Source organism: Carcharhinus amblyrhynchos, chromosome 17, assembly GCF_965287045.1.
Source record: "Carcharhinus amblyrhynchos chromosome 17, sCarAmb.v2.hapA, whole genome shotgun sequence".
NCBI lineage: Eukaryota > Metazoa > Chordata > Chondrichthyes > Carcharhiniformes > Carcharhinidae > Carcharhinus > Carcharhinus amblyrhynchos.
Genome location: NC_137340.1, coordinates 46,417,507 through 46,434,793, shown reverse-complemented (window position 1 = coordinate 46,434,793; position 17,287 = coordinate 46,417,507). Strand labels below are relative to the sequence as shown.

General features: G+C 44.9%; 1 protein-coding gene across 1 annotated transcript in view; it reads left to right on the top strand.

The window, feature by feature from the left end:
* Window positions 1-547: 547 nt before the first annotated feature.
* The window catches only part of sema4gb (sema domain, immunoglobulin domain (Ig), transmembrane domain (TM) and short cytoplasmic domain, (semaphorin) 4Gb), a 161,894-nt gene continuing 145,154 nt past the window's right edge, over window positions 548-17,287 (top strand). Inside the window, exon 1 of the mRNA XM_080205893.1 lies at window positions 548-904. The gene's annotated coding sequence lies outside the window, so the exon portion shown is untranslated. The remainder of the gene's footprint in view (window positions 905-17,287) is intronic.

The following is a 17,287-nucleotide window of genomic DNA, read 5'->3' as shown; positions in this document are numbered from 1 at the left end:
GGGGCAATTTAGCATGGCCAATCCACCTGACCTACACATCTTGGGACACCAAGGGGCAATTTAGCATGGCCAATCCACCTGACCTACACATCTTGGGACACCAAGGGGCAATTTAGCATGGCCAATCCACCTGACCTACACATCTTTGGACTGTGGGAGGGAACTGGAGCACCTGGAAGAAATGTACACAGACACAGCGAAATTGTGCAGACTCCATACAGACAGTGACCCAAGGTTGGAATTGAACCTGGGTTCCTGGCGCTGTGAGGCTAACCACTGTGCCACGAATTAAACAGAGAAACTGAGACACGGAACAAGTGGGGACTTGGGGGAAAGCGGTCTTTCAAAAAGCTGACACAGCCACGATGGGCCGAATGGCCTTGTGCTGACCTGTTAAGACTACTATTTATGAATTGATGCACTGGGCTGACGGCAATGAGTGGATAGACTATTTCTCACTGTGAGTGCGCGAGTTTAAATAACCTCAGATAGATTAAGCGCCGCCTTCTTGACGTGGAGTTAGTGCCTCTCCCCCGTACAGCAGCAGCGTTCAGAAAGCAGGTAACAAACCTTCTCCCTTCCCCTCTCCTTTTATTATCCTTTTAACAGATCGCGAGAGGAAGAGGATTTTGAGGTTGTTGTAAAGAAGGTGCGTTACAGAACCGGCTCAAAGAGAGGAGCAGGAAAAACAAGCAGGGGAGAAATTGGCAGATCCGAGTGTACAAGAGCAAAGTTTATTGAACCTGGGACATTGACTTATTCCGTCACGTTTTACGGGAGAGAAAGAGAGAGGGGGAAATCGGCAGAATCCGAGCAGCAGAAAGCCTCTCGCTTCCTATCACAATCCTCAGTAAAAACCATGTTTGTTTACTGTGGCTCGGAGAGAGAATGAGCCAGTGGAAAGGTAAGTGAAAATGTTTCATGGAAGGAGCGAGGGGGGTGTTCCAGGGGCAGAGAGTAACTGCGGTGTGTTAACGGCGGACGACATATCATTTATAACAACTCATAATGATTCACATATTAAATATTCACCTGCATTTAATAAATAGGCACATTTGCAATAAATATCAGCCATCAAATACATTTCATGATTATATACATATAGCTATATCCCTCTCTGCATATTCCACAATGAGCTGTGTTCCTGTCTTAACCTGGCGAATTTATCCTGCTGGGTTTTATTCTGGGGGCAGTCAGTAAGGTGCCAGGGGCTGTTTGTTTTGCCCCCTTTGTCCCCACTGCCTCCTTCCTTCATGTGTCACATCTTCAAACCAGGGAGGAGGACCATTTTTTTTGGTGGCAAACGCACATACGATTGTGTCCGATAGATTGGTTTAGACACTCCTGTGTAACACACAGATCAAACTTGACTTCTCATATCATCCTGCGTTGGGTTTAAAGCGGTCTTGAGGTTTGCTGAGAAGAGAATGATCTAGCTATCCTCTCTCTCTCTAGCTATCTTGTTGGCTGGTACCAATCTTTATCTTAGACTTTTAAACGCCAACCTATTAAATTAATCAGCCTGAAACATAGCTTACCTAGATTATTTATTTGTAATTGAACTAAATACAAAAAAACTGAATTGATTAGAACCATTTATTCATTTGGGGGGGGGATATAATGCCAGTTATAATAATTTCTGTTTTCTTGTTAGAATAATTGAGGTGAAGCAATCTCTTGTTGTCTTACAGTGGTCTTTCTGTTGAACAATCATCTTATTTAACTGTCCAGTGCGGACATTAGTGTTTTAGTTGCTGTTGTTGCTGTCCTCCTGTGGGGTTGCTGTTGTGTTGGAAGATTGCAGTCAGATTTAATCCAGTGGAAGGACTCCCCCTTTCCGTATAGGATCTCAGCCTAGTCTCTCTTGTGACTTTCTTCAAGGGGTGCAGAAATTAAATTGAATTGATAAATCATCCAGGGAGATGGAGCAGAATCCAGCACCCTCCCTCTCTCTCCATTCTAAAAACACTATTAAGCTGCTAAAAGCAAGGCTTCAGAGAGATAGTCGATAACTTATGATGTGAAATTCCTTGATAAAAATCTAACAGAGGAATTAATTATCCTGGTGATGTTTTTCCATGCTGTGAGCTTGCGTATGGACCTCTATTGATATGACTCTGGTAAACAGTAGCCGAGACTTGCATTCGAACGTCCAAGAGTGATTGTTGCCCCCAATTAGCATTCCTTGGCAAAGTGGAACCTTTTGGTCCACCTCCCTTCCCCCACCACTCTTGTGATAAGAGTCACCATGTTGCATGGTGGCACAGTGGGTTGGTGCTGCTGCCTCACAGCACTGGGGACCTGGGTTCAATTCCCAGCCTTGGGTCACTGTCTGTGTGGGTTTCTTCCGGGTGCTCCGGTTTCCAAGGATGTGTGGGTTAGGTTGATTGGCCATGCTAAATTGCCCCTTAGTGTCAGGGGGACTAGCTAGGGTAGATGGATGGTGTTGTGGGGATAAGGTCTGGGTGGGACTGTTGTTGGTACAGACTCGATGGGCTGAATGGCCTCCTTCTGCACTGTAGGGATGCTATGTGAGAAACCATCACCACTCAAGTCCAAATACAGGGTTCTTTTTTTTAGAAAAGGATGCCTTTAATGATGTTGAGGCAGCTCGGCAGAAACGTGTGACACTTGGCCTGTCTGCTGTTCTGGAAAGGTAGAATTAATGTGAGATTGTCAGTGTCTTACTGGGGTAGGTGACTAGAATAGTTAAGACAAATATGATATGCAGTGATACCAGCAATGCAGTGGAGCTATTCTGCAATGAAATGCAGGAAGGTTTTTGAACATGATGTACTACCATAGAATTCCTAGTGCAAAAGGAGGCCATTCGGCCCATTGAGTCTGCGCTAAAGAGCATTCTACCTAGGCCCAATCTCCTGCCCTTTCCCTATAACCTCATGCATTTACCATGGCTAATACACCTAACCCACACATCTTTTGAATTGTGGGAGGAAACCAGAGCACCCAGAAAACTCTACAGCAGTCACTCAAGCCGGAACCAAATCCAGGTTCCTGGTGTTGTGAGACAGCAGTGTAACCAATGTGCTGCCCATATATTACTAGAATACAAAATTAAGCCCGATCAACTACATACCAGGGCAAATGATATTTCTCCAAGACCCATACATTGTTCTTGTTTTTCCCAATATTAATTATTAATAAGATTTAATAAAAATATATTATTATGGAAAAAAATTAACAAAGTTCATTGCTTTGAATCTCATGCAACTGTCAGACCAAGATACAAAATCACATAAATGTAAAAACCCACTGATCCGCCTATTCTGTTACATATATCCATTTGGAGGACATGGGCATCACAGGCAGGCCAGCATTTATTGCCCATCCCTAGTTGCCTAAGGGCAGTTGAGAGTCAACCACATGTAGGTCAGACTGGGTGAGGATGGCAGATTTCCTTCCCTAACCAGATGGGTTTTTCTGACTATCAACAATGATTTCATAGTCATCAGTAGATTCTTAATTCCAGATTTTTTTTATTGAATTCAAATTTCACCATCTGATTCGAACCCGGGTCTCCAGAACATAGAATTCCTACAATACAGAAGGAGACCATTTGGCCTATTGGGTATGTACTGTCCACAATCTCACCAGGCCCAATTCCTGTAGCCCCACACATTTACCCTGTTAATCTCATAAGAACGTAAGAAATAGGAGCAGGAGTAGGCTGTCTAGCCCTTCGAGCCTGCCTCACCATTCAATAAGATCATGGCTGATTTGAAGTGGATCAGTTCCACTTACCCGCCTGCTCTCCATAACCCTTAATTCCCTTATTGATCAGAAATCTATCTACCCGTGACTTAAACGTATCCAACGAGGTAGCCACCACTACTTCAATGGGCAGAGATTCACCACCCTCTGAGAGAAGAAGTTCATCCGCAACTCTGTTCCAAACTGCCGCCCCCTTATTTTGAGGCTGTGCCCTCTAGTTCTGGTTTCCTTTCTAAGTGGAAAGAATTTCTCTACCTCTACCCTATCTAGCCCCTTCATTATCCTATATGTCTCTGTAAGATCACCCTTCAGCCTTCGAAATTCTAATGAGAACAGGCCCAATCTACTCAATCTCTCCTCATAAGCTAACCCTGTCATCTCCGGTATCAGCCAAGTGAACCTTCTCTGTACTCCCTGCAAGGCCAATATATCCTTTCGCAAATAACAGGACCAAAATTCCACACAGTACTCTAGTTGCGGCCTCACCAGTGCCTTGTACAGTTGCAGCAAGACCTCCCTGCTTTTATATTCTATCCCCCTCGCTATAAAGGCCAACATTCTATTCGCCTTCTTGATCAGCTGCTGCACCTGCAGACTGAGTTTTTGCGATTCGTGCACAAGGACCCCCAGGTCCCTCTGCACAGTAGCATGTTGTAATTTTTCACCATGTAAATAATATTCCATTTTACTATTATTCCCAAGTGGATAATCTCACATTTGCCAATGTTGTACTCCATTTGCCAGATCCTTGCCCACTCACTCAGCCTATCCAGATCTCAATGCAGACTTTCCGCGTCCTCCATACAATTCACTTTCCCACTCATCTTTGTGTCATCAGCAAATTTCATCACCCTACACTCAGCCCCCTCCTCCAGATCGTCTATGTATATGGTAAACAGTTGAGGCCCCAGCACCGATCCCTACGGCACACCACTAGTCACCAACTGCCAACCAGAAAAGCACCCATTTATTCCACCTCTCTGCTTCCTGTTAGATAGCCAATCCTTAATCCACGCTAACACCTTACCCCCAACTCTGTGTACCCTAATCTTCTGCAGCAATCTTTTGTGAGGCACCTTATTGAACGCCTTCTGGCAATCTAAAAATACCACATCCACCGGTTCCCCTCTGTCAGCCACACTAGTCACATCCTCATAGAAATCTAGTAAATTCGTCAAACATGACCTCCCCTTCATGAATCTCCCTAATACTAGGGTCAATTTAGCATGGTCAACCAACCTAACCCGCACATCTTTAGAGGAAACCAAAGCACCTGGAGGAAACCCACGCAGACACGGGGAGGAAGTGACCCAAGGCTGGAATTGAACTGAGGTCCTTGGCGTTGAGAGGCGGCAGTGCTAACCACTGTGTCACTGCGCCGCCCATCAGCTGAGTTTCTGGATTAATAGTCTTGTGATAATACCACTAGGCCATTTGCATCCCACTCTGCATCATGATCCACAGCTCTGTATCTGCCCAACACTGGACACTTTCCTGGGAAAGGCGAAAGACTGAATAAGGACACAGCCCAAATATGGGAAAACAGATCTGGAAAAGGGGGGACTTAGTGGTGGGGGATGGGGAAATGGCTGAGGTCTTGAATAACTTTTTTGTTTCGGTCTTCACGGAGGAAGACGTGAATAATTTGCCGGGTGTTAGCGATGGAAAGGTGGTAGGACTGGAGGGTCTCAATGACATTATTGTTACTAGAGAGGCGGTGCTCAACAGACTGGTGGGACTGATTGTGGACAAGTCCCCAGGACCGGATGGAATGCATCTGAGGGTTCTGAAAGAAATGGCGGAGGTGATAGTGGATGCCTTGGTGGTTATTTTCCAAACGTCGCTGGATTCCGGGGAACTGCCAGAAGATTGGAAAGCGGCTAATGTTACGTCATTGTTTAAGAAGGGTGCCAGGCAAAAGGCAGGGAATTATAGACCGGTTAGTTTAACGCCTGTTGTGGGTAAAATGTTAGAATCCGTCATCAAGGAGGAAATAGCGAGGCATCTTGAGGGGAATTGCTTGATAGAGCAGACGCAGCATGGTTTCGTTAGGGGGAAGTCGTGTCTGACAAATTTACTGGAGTTCTATGAGGATGTGTCTAGGGCGGTGGATAGAGGAGAGCCGGTGGATGTGGTCTTTCTTGATTTTCAGAAGGCGTTTGACAAGGTACCTCACAAGAGGTTACTGCAGAAGGTCAGGGGGCATGGAGTTGGGGGTAGGGTGTTAGCGTGGATAGAGGATTGGTTGTCAAATAGGAGGCAGAGACTGGGGGTGAATGGGTGCTATTCGGATTGGCGGTTGGTGACTAGTGGAGTGCCCCAGGGGTCGGTGCTGGGGCCTCAGCTATTTACCATTTATATAGATGATCTGGAGGAGGGAACCAAGTGTAGGGTGTTGAAATTTGCTGATGACACCAAGATTGGTGGAACGGCAAATTGCGCAGAGGGTGTGGAGAGTCTGCAGAAGGATCTAGATAGGCTGGGCGAATGGGCCAGGAAATGGCAAATGGAATTTAATGTTGGCAAGTGCGAGGTGGTCCACTTTGGTAGGAATAATGGTAGGAAGGACTATTACTTACGTGGCGAAAAACTGCAGCAGGCGACGGTGCAGAGGGACCTCGGGGTCCTTGTGCATGAGTCACAAAAACCCAGCTTGCAGGTGCAGCAGGTGGTCAGGAAGGCGAATGGGATGCTGGCCTTCATAGCGAGGGGGATTGAATATAAAAGTAGGGAGGTCTTGCTGCAGCTGTATAGGGCATTGGTGAGGCCGCAGCTGGAGTACTGTGTGCAGTTTTGGTCGCCGCACTTACGCAAGGATATTTTGGCCTTGGAGGGAGTGCAGAGGAGGTTTACTAGGCTGATACCGGAGTTGAGGGGGTTGAGCTATGAGGGGAGGCTGAATAAACTAGGCTTGTACTCATTAGAGTTTAGAAGAATGAGGGGAGATCTCATTGAGACATATAAGATGATGAATGGGATGGATAGGATAGAGGTGGAGAGACTCTTCCCACTCAGAAAGGACAGTAGGACTAGGGGGCACAGCCTCAAGATAAAGGGGGGGGGCGGTTTAGAACGGAGTTGAGGAGGAACTTCTTCACTCAAAGGGTGGTGAATCTCTGGAATTCTCTGCCCGTTGAAGTGGTGGAGGCTACCTCGCTAAATATTTTTAAGACGCGGGTTGATGGGTTTTTGATAAGCGATGGGATTAAGGGTTATGGGGAGAGGGCGGGAATGCGGAACTGAGCTCGACAGATCAGCCATGATCTTATTGAATGGCGGGGCAGGCTCGAAGGGCTAGATAGCCTACTCCTGCTCCTATTTCTTATGTTCTTGTGAAAATACTTCTCCCACTCCCCATAAAGGGACGCCTTGTATAAGTGAGAAGTGTTTGTTGGTGTGGTATGTACGTTGAGTGGAAAATTGGTGCAGTCAGTCAGTGGATTTGTACCTAGCACAAATTGTGCATCTTGCTTTTGCAGAGAGTTACTGGTCTGTTAATGAAGAACGTTTGTAGCAATTTCTGAATGAGTTGTGTCTCCATTGTTAAAAAAAATTAATGCTTTCCATGTTTAAAAACAATAGCTGAGGGCAGGATTATTAAAAAGTCGATCAAGATGTGCCAAGGAAATGCTTTATGACGTGACCTATTTTAACAATAATCACCATGTTCGGTACCAGCAACTTGCATTTAGATAGCACCTTTTTTAAGTGTGGTAAAATGTCCCGAGGTATTTATGTAACTGGTGCTTGGTAATAAATCAGGTATTTCAAGTTTAAGTAAAAGCTGCCGTGAACTAAAAGCATTGGAAAGGTAGCTGGTCAGGAAGTGGCAGTGAGGAGAACCAGTGGCCTGGGGATTCTGGCTGGCCAATGTTAAATTTTAAAATGGAGGTAAAACCTGAGGTAAACATCTCATCGCAATATCTAAATAAGCAACTGGCCCGCTGGGTATGAGTTGGTTCCCATTCCCCTATTATCCCCCCTGTTAAACCCAGAAGTGGAGACATCTGATGTTTGGAGACTTCTTACTGTGCTAACCCAGAAGTGGGCAGATTTCATAGAATCGTAGAACCCCTACAGTGCAGAAAGAGGCCATTCAGCCCATTGAGACTGTGCCAACTTAGCATCTTACCCAGGCCCCCATCCTCCCCCCCTCCCCCATCCCCACCTGATCTCCCTAATCCATCTTAGCTACACAATTTGAAACACTAAGGGGCAATTTAGCAAGGCCAACTTGCACCTCTTTCAAGATTTAAAGAAGAGCTAGGTTCAGATTTGAGGTTTCTAACACCTGAACGTGCCACCCGGCCCCAAATCCATAATTTTTGGGATTTAAAAATTCAGTGAGTCAATGAGATCAATGTTCTACCACATCGAAGGTGCTATACAAATGCAAGTTGCTGTTGTTCAATTTGGCAGTTCCTGTTTTAAACAGACTGATGTTCTTTCTGCATATCTTTACCTATTTGATAATAGTCTGTTACAGCTGCTGTTCGCAAAGTGGTAGCACAGGGATAGTGAGGCAAATGGCTTCCTTCTGTGTTGCAAATTTCTACAGTTTGAAGTAGACAAAGTGTGAGTGCAGCTGATGCAGTTCTGAATATTTTAATCGCCCTCACTCAGTGCTTGCTGTTAAAGTTGGCTAACTTTTATTTAATGTGGTGTGATTAATTCTTTGTAAAGGCAGCAGTGTTTAATGAGAGTGCTATTTGTTCAAAGTGCACCATCTATTTCAAAGTGGAAATGGACAGGTACCTTTAAAAATCTAAGCATCCGTTTCCTTGTAACAGACTGCCCTCAGAATAATTAATTTATAATGTTCGAATTCTTAGGACATCCCGCAGCCAATGATGAATGTTTGAAGTGTTGCCATTGTTGTGGGGAATGCAGCAGCCAATTTGCACACAGTAAGCTCTCACCAGGAAGCAAAGCAATGATGGCTAGATAATCTGGGCTGGATTTTCCGAACCTTCCAGTCGGCAGGATCTTCCAGTCTCGCTGTGAGTGAGTCCCCACGGCGGGATCCCCTGCAGCGGGGCAGGGAGCCATTCATAATGCTTAGACTTTGGTAGGACTGGAAAATCCTGCCGGCGACCAATGGAGAGTTGCTTCTGTGACTAGGAAACATGCCAGGGCGGGGGGAATTTCCACCCTCTGTGTTTCAGTGAAATTGTTGGAAGGATAAACGTTGACCAGGTCGCCGGGGACAGCTCCCCAACCACTTTGTACATCAACATGAGAGAGAGGACTGGCCCTTGGTATAACATCTTATCTGCAAGGTGGCATCTCTGGCAGTGCGGCATTCCCTCGGCACTGTATCTGGAATGTCAGATTCAGTCTTGTGCTCGATTGTCTCCAACGTGGAACCTGGGTGGCGTGACCTCTCTGACTCAGAGCCAAGTACACTACCCACGGCTGACACCTCAAATAGCAAACACTGCCTTCCTGGCAGCCGGCACTCAATGTCAATTCCTGGGTCACTCTTTTGCAGCTGCCCTGCTGGATACTCCTTTCCAAGAACTGGTTCTATCCTCACTCTGTCACAGATCCTCAGCCCCAGGAATTTCGATCGGCTAATTTAACTTGACACTGATTGCCATTTCTTTGAGAGCACCAACGCAGGGGATGGGGGGTGGTTAGTGGAAGTGGCCAATTATAGTTGATGCTGTCTGATCAAGCTCACTGTTCTCTATCTTTCATTATATTATTTAATTCTCTACCTTTTATTTCTTTATTGTCTTTCTTTATTCCCCCCACTTTACCCCCAATTTTATCCCCATTTTCCTTATATTTTCTCCCTGTTTTCTTCCCCTTTCCTCTTTTTTTCTCTTTTGCGTCTCTCCCACTCATCTCCCCTCTCCACACATCTTTATCTGTTACATCTTACCCTCTGATTTCAGCTTTGCTGTTTGGCCATTCACACCTTCTATTCTGTCTATGGGCTGCCATTAGCAGCGTTTCCTCTTGTTTTTGTGGCTGTGACTCATCTTTCATTCTCTCACCCTGCAGTATAAATATCACTTTCTAAGCCCTCTAGCTTTGACAAAGGGTCACTTGGACTCAAAACGTGACCAACCAGCTGTCCTGGTCCGCCCATGCCGACACTATAGTTAAGAAAGCCCCCCAGTGCCTCTACTTCCTCAGGAGACTAAGGAAATTTGGCACGTCAGCTAGGTCTCTCACCAACTTATACAAATGCACCAAAGAAAGCATTCTTTCTGGTTCTATCGTAGCTTGGTATGGCTCCTGCTCTGCCCAAGACCGCAAGAAACTACAAAAGGTTGAGAATGTAGCAAACCAGCCTCCCATCCATTGACTCTGTTTATACTTCCCGCTGCCTTGGCAAAGCAGCCAGCATAATTAAGTCTCCCACGCACCCGAGACATTCTCTCTTCCACCTTCATCCTTCGGGAAAAAGATACAAAAGTCTGAGGTCTCATACCGACCGACTCAAGAACAGCTTCTTCCCTGCTGCCGTCAGACTTTTGACTGGACTTACCTTGCATTAAGTTCTCTACATCTTAGCTATGACTGTAACACAACATTCTGCAATCTCTTGTTTCCTTCTTGATGAAAGGTATGCTTTGCTTGCATAGCGCGCATGAAACAATACTTTTCACTACATATTGATACATGTGACAATAAATCAAGTCAAAACGTCAGCTGTTTTCTCCCCTCACAGATGCTGCCGGACCTGCTGAGATTTTCCAGCATTTTCTCTTTTGGTTTCAGGTTCCAACATCCGCAGTAATTTATTTTTACCAGGGAGTAAGGCTCTGCTTTAGAATCTACAGCTTTTTCCAAAAAATACAGTTTTTTAAGGAGACAAGAAAGCCAATGCTAACTCAGGATCAGCATTGATCACACTGAATGGTGAAGCAGACTTTGGCTGCTTCACTCCTGATTCTATCTCTTGTGTTCTTCTTTAAACTTCACTTCCTGATTTCCCTCTGAAATGAAGCGCTTGGATATCGATGTGCCAACTTTTAACAACTTCCCACAGCTCTATATAATTAGAGAGCATGTTTTAAATGTTTATTTACCAATTCTCATGTTTAACAATTCTGAATACATACACAATCAAATCTCAACATCTTTGCAGAATTATATTTGGGATGCACGGTGGCACCGTGGTTAACACTGCTGCCTTACAGGGCCAGGGACCTGGGTTCAATTCCTGGCTTGGGTCACTGTCTGTGTGGAGTGTGCACATTCTCCCCGTGTCTGTGTGGGTTTCCTCCAGGTGCTCCGGTTTCCTCCCACAATCCAAAGACTGGCTGGCTAGGTGAATTGGCCATGCTAAATTCTCCCTCAGTGTACTCGAACAGGCGCCGGAGTGTGGCGATTAGGGGAATTTTCACAGTAACTTCATCGCAGTGTTAATGTAAGCCTACTTGTGTTACTAATAAGTAAACTTTTAAACCTTTTCTGAATTTTTTTGGACTTTGGTTGACTTTTACACAAGATGGGGTCTATGCCAAATAATTATATCTTTTAAGTCCAAATCATGGGGTTGATATTTACATGAGAATGACTTTTACACAATCATATACAGTAAATGTAGATCTTTCTCTCAGCATGCTGTAGCCTCATCTTTGAGCCTTTGATTGTGTGACATGGAACAATGGTTCGTCTTGCTGCCTCTCAGAGCTGGGGACCCAGGTTCGATTCCTGGCTTGGATCACTGTCTGTGTGGAGTTTGCACATTCTCCCCGTGTCTGCGTAAGTTTCCTCTGGGTGCTCTGGTTTTCTCCCACAGTCAGAATGACATGCTGGTTAGATGCGTTGGCCATGTTAAATTCTCCCTCAGTGTACCCAAACAGGTGCTGGAGTGTGGCGACTAGGGGATTTTCACAGTAACTTTATTGCAGTGTTAATGTAAGCTTAGTTGCGACACTAATAAACTTTAAAAACTTACAATTATGTCAAATCACTGCTTGGGCCTCACTCAGATGTGGTACTGAGTATGATTACAGGCACCATATTCTAGAAAGTCCTTGGACAGATTGCAGGAGAGTTTTAGCAGAATGGTACTGGAGGTGAGGCACTTCAATTATGTGGAGAGGATGAAAGAAGTTGGGACTGTTCCCCTTTATAGTATAAAAGGTCAAGAGGATTCCTAAACCTGGGGGTTTTGATAGAGCAAATAGACAACTATTCCTCTGACAACTATGCATCAGTAACCAGAGGAAATGGGTTCAGCAAACTTGACAAACAGCACCAGAGTAGAAATGAGAAATTACTGTATGCTGAGGGTTACTAAGATGTGAAACGCACTACCTGAAAGGGTGGTGGAGTCAGACATCTTCGGAAGGAAATTTGACATTGATAATATTTGAGAATTCTGGGGGAGAGAAAGTTGAATTATGCGCCTGAATTGGACAACTAGCTTAAGCATTGATGGGCGAAATGGTCTCCCCCTTCAGTGATATGAGACCCCATGATTCTGATTGTGGATCCTGACATTACAAAGTTGAGTAGGAATTAAACTAAAGTAGAAATAAAAAAAAATGTATTAGTTACAAGAGGACTTACATTAACACTGCAATGAAGTTACTGTGAAAATCCCCTAGTCGCCACACTCCTGTTTGGATACACTGAGGGAGAATTTAGCATGGCCAATCCACCTAACCTGTAAATCTTTGGATTGTGGGAGGAAACCAGAGCACCCGGAGGAAACACATGCAGACATAAGGAGAATGTGCAAACGTTATGCAGACAGTGACCCAAGCCGGGAATCGAACCCGGGTTCCTGTTGCTGTGAGGCAGCAGCGCCGACCACTGTGCCACCGCAAGGAGTCCAACGTGTGATATGTTGGGAATATGAGAGTGAGGGTACTCTCCTTGGAAGCAGAATAGGTTTCCAGATAGTGAGGCACCTTGTAATGCTAGTTTTCAGAGCCATTTGGGTATTGTTGTGTGTGAAATACTGGATGTTAGCATGCAAGCGCATTAAGCAATGAGGAGGCAAATGGTATGTTGAATTTGAAGAGTGACCATTGTGGAATGTGCTTCCCCCGCCTGTCACAGGAGGTGGCAATCCAGTTTCGTGTGGTTGATTTTAATGGGCTTGCCTTAAGGCAGAGGGAGTGAATGGAAGCAGCAGCAATCTGGAGTGTCAGGCAGCAATTTTGGCAACCTTTGTAACATTGATTGTGGAAGTCTTTTAAACCTCAAAAGCCACATGTGACTGCAAAGCAGAGATGCTCGTGTGCTCCTTCCGAGGGTGGCATGGTAACACAATGGTTAGCACTGCTGCCCCGCAGCACCTGGGTTCGACTCCTGCCTTGGGTCACAGTCTGTGCAGAGTCTGCATATTCTCCCCATGTCTGCATGGTTTCCTCTGGGTCCTCCGGTTTCCTCCCAATCCAAAGATGTGTGAGTTAAGTTGATTGGCCTTGATAAATTGCCCTTTAGTGTTAGGGGGTTTAGCAGAGTTAGTAAGAACATAAGAAATAGGAGCAGGAGTAGGCCATCTAGCCCTTCGAGCCTGTCCCGCCATTCAATAAGATCCTGGCTGATCTGAAGTGGCTCAGTTCCACTTTCCCGCTTTCTCCCCATAACCCTTAATCCCCTTGCCTACCAAAAACCTATCTACCCGCATCTTAAATATATTTAGCGAGGCAGCCTCCACCACTTCAACGGGCAGAGAATTCCAGAGATTCACCACCCTTTGAGTGAAGAAGTTCCTCCTCAACTCCGTTCTAAACTGCCCCCCCCCCCCCTTATCTTGAGGCTGTGCCCCCTAGTCCTACTGTCCTTTCTGAGCGGGAAGAATCTCTCTACCTCTACCTTATCCATCCCCTTCATTATCTTAATGAAGGATAGTGGATGATGACGTTATGGGGATAGGCCCTGGGTGGGATTGTGGTTGGCGCATGCTCAATGGGCTGAATGGCCTCCTGCTACTGATTTTATGATGATAACTGCTGCCAAGGATTCTGTTGATGTTTGCTCAAAATGGCTGCTTCCCATCTTGTGCTTATTTTTTGAGCAGAAATAGAGACTTTTTTCTATTGACTGGTGGGACTTGGGCGCATTGGCTGGCCAGCATTTATTGTCCATCCTTAGTTGCCCGAATGCAGTTGAGAGTCAACCACATTGCTGTGGGTCTGGAGTCACATGTAAACCAGGCCAGGCACATTTCCTTCCCTAAAGGACATTAGTGAACCAGATGGTTTCACGGCCATCAGGAGATAATTAATTCCAGATTTTATTTATTGAATTCAAATTCCACCATCTGCCGTGGTGGGATCTGAACCCAGGTCCCCCAGAACATTAGTGGCATTTCTGGCTTAAATAGACTAGGGATAATACCACTAGGCCATTGCCTCCCTTGATGGTAATCCGGGAGCAGGGACGGGAATGGAATTTGGGCTTTTAATACCTGTTTCCGGTCAGACTCCCAAGTACCAGGATTGCTGGAAAATCAGAGCGGATGGAATGACTGTTTTGCCCACTATTTCAGACCCACTACCACCACCATGTCGAACCCACAAGCCTGGTGGCGGTGATATTATAAACTGCCCTTCCCCTGAATTTGCCTCAGACTGACTTGAATCAAATAGGAAAATTGTCTCCTTCTAGAATTTTCTTTTGGCAAGCAAATGTTTTGTCGAGGCAAAAATACTGCGGATCCTGGAATCTGAAATAAAAATGGAAAATGCTGGAAAACCTCAGCAGGTTGGACAGCATCCTGGACTCGAAGTGTTGGCTCTGTTCTCTCTTCACAGATGCTGTCAAATGTTTTGGTCATTTTTAGTTGAATATTTACAAGTTGAGTTTTGGCTCTGTTAAATGCAGGAATGTGGAAACAAAGAAGTTCAATCCAATTCACTATCTGCCATTATTGTTGAGTCACAGCCATCAGTCTTTCTCAATTTGTCTATGGCTGATCGAGGCATGAGTTGAGGAAACCCTCAGTGGGTGGAGAGTTTTGGGAACCTTAGACCCAGGGTCACATGTTTCTCTCTGCTATTGCTACACTTACCACATGTCAGACCTTTTCATGATAATCCTTAAGCAATATGCAAAATCACTGGTTACAGCTACAAACAGTAACATGGGAGCAGACTCCTGTTCTGCACTCCTTACCATTTCTCTTGGCTTCCTGCCATTGTTCTGGGAACAGATTGGGAAATCCGCCAGGGTGAGCTGTGACCACCCACATGGAATTTCAGAACTAATGTTCTCCAAAAAATTTTTCATCACCCTGGGACATCCCAAAGCATCTGACAGCCAATGAGAGTACTTTCTGAAGTGTAGTAATTCAGGGGTTTAACAGTTTGCTCACAGCAAGACCCCACAAAATGATCCACAAGATCATCTGTTTTCAGTGCTTCCTTTTGAGGAATGAATGTTGGCCAGGACTCTGGGAGAATCCATCCCTGTTCCTCTTGCAATCATGCCCTGGGATCATTTACAGCTACCTGAGTGGGCTTTGGTTAAATTTTTCTTCTGAAAGTTGGCATCTCCAGCTGTTCAGGATATCAATGGTGCACTGGGGATAGGCCTTGTCCTCAAATGGTGGAACCTGAACCTAAAACCTTCTAACCAAAAGTTGAGAGTGCTAGCCCCGAGCCAAGACTAAAGTCTGGGGCTTCTATAGTCTCACATGCCAACATCTTCTGTATACCCCACCGAGCTGGTGTGGTGATACTGTGCCTTTATGAAATGAATTTGTCATGTTTTTCTGTGCAAGGCCTGTTGTAGCAGTTTGTTTTTATTATCAGAGCCAGTCTGTCTGTCAATATTGTTACTGCAGCGGCATAATTGATCTAAATTGCTACAGTGTTTGTTTTAACCTAAACTAATGCAGGGTTCTGTTATTCCTTTGGGATATTACAGAGTTGGGTTTGGTTAGGTTGATTGACAGCTAAGATCATATGACTGGGTGAAGTTAGGCTTACACAGAGAACTCAAGGCTGCTTTTTGGGATGTTTACAGAGAGGTTGCTTTCTCTGTATCTCTTGCTCTGCTTGAAGTGGAGATTGGAATCTGCCAATAAATAAATCTCTTTCTCTGAGATTTGACTGGGGGTAGAGCTTTCTCTGAAAGCTGCTGCATGAGAATTAGAAGATCAGTGTCTGTCTGGATCACTCCATAGGTGTTAAAAGGTCAGAAATCTAGTTCCAATGTTAGCATATTTTGTTTTCTGTGTGAACTGGTTTGAAAGAAGAGATTCATGTTTATGGGGGAGTAACTAATTTGGAATAATAACTGTTAAGAGCTAACTGTTAAGAATTATACTTTGCCATGTTTAAATATTTTAATTGGTATAAGTTATGATAATTCTTTTTGTTATTTCTGTGTTCTTAGATGAAGTTTGATTTGCTAAAAGCTTCCTATAGTGGGCTAGTTGAATCATACCTGGAATGAAACAGCTCCTGATCATCTTAATGCGAAATTAAATGTAAAAGTTGGGGTCTAGCTACCTTCATAAAATACCTTGGAGTTTCTGATCTGGTCCTTAAGACTGGCCATTCCTATTGCCCCAGCGTGGACAGTGACTGTAAGCTAATTGACTGTGAAACACATCATTGTGAAGCTTGGTCCTGTCTTCATCTGATGCAAACACAGGCACGTGTGTCCTTAGCACATACAAATTAGGAGCAGTGAAAGCCCCTCGAGCTTGCTCTGCTATTTCATAAGATCATGGCTGATCTAATTGTGGCCTCAACTCTACTTTTCCGTCTACTCCCCCTATAACCTTTGGCTCTCTTGTCAATCAATAATCTATCTAACATGGCTTTAAAAGCATTCAATTTCCCAGCCTTCACTGCTCTCTTGGTGAAAAGAATTCCACAAACTAACAATCTCTGAGGGAAAGAATTTCTCCTCACCTCTGTCTTGGGAGAACCCCTTATTTTTAAATCATGTCCCCTAGTTCTGGTCTGTGTCACAATCTTTCAGCGTCCACCCTGCAAGTCCCCTCGAGGTCTTTTATAAGATGGCTTTTCGTTGCCTTAAACCCCAGTGGATCCAGGCCCAGACTGTCCAATCTTTCCTCATAACCTTCATTTCCAAGGATCTGGTGAAGGAACCTTTTCTGAACTGCTGCCATGGGGGTGGAGGGACACTGAAGCAAGCAGAAATAGTAGTTGAGTCTTCATCCCTAGCACTGGGGGAACAAGAGCCCATTACTGAGTTAAGGTGGACATATTTAAACATTTGGGAAGGGATGGAGTAAGCTGGTTGGTGGAAAACCTCTTTCCCTCTCCCCCAAATGCCTCCCCCACCACGCTTAGTTATTTCAGGTTGAATTAAATCTTGTGCAACCCAGAGAGACGGAGGAAGTTATTAATGACAGGCTCTGAAATCAGCCTCACAAATGGCATAATTATGAGGCAGTCCAGAGCTAAGCACCTGTCCCGACAGGCCTGAGCAAAAAAAACTGGGAAAGGATGAAGGAAGGCACCAGCAGTTAGATTTCAAAAATGTTATACTGTTTCTGGTCGGGTAAATTTTGTGGTACTTTTCTGCAGTTTTGCATGGATACACACGTGGCACTGACATCATGGAGGGAGTGCCTTGGAATATAACTTCAGGTTACGTT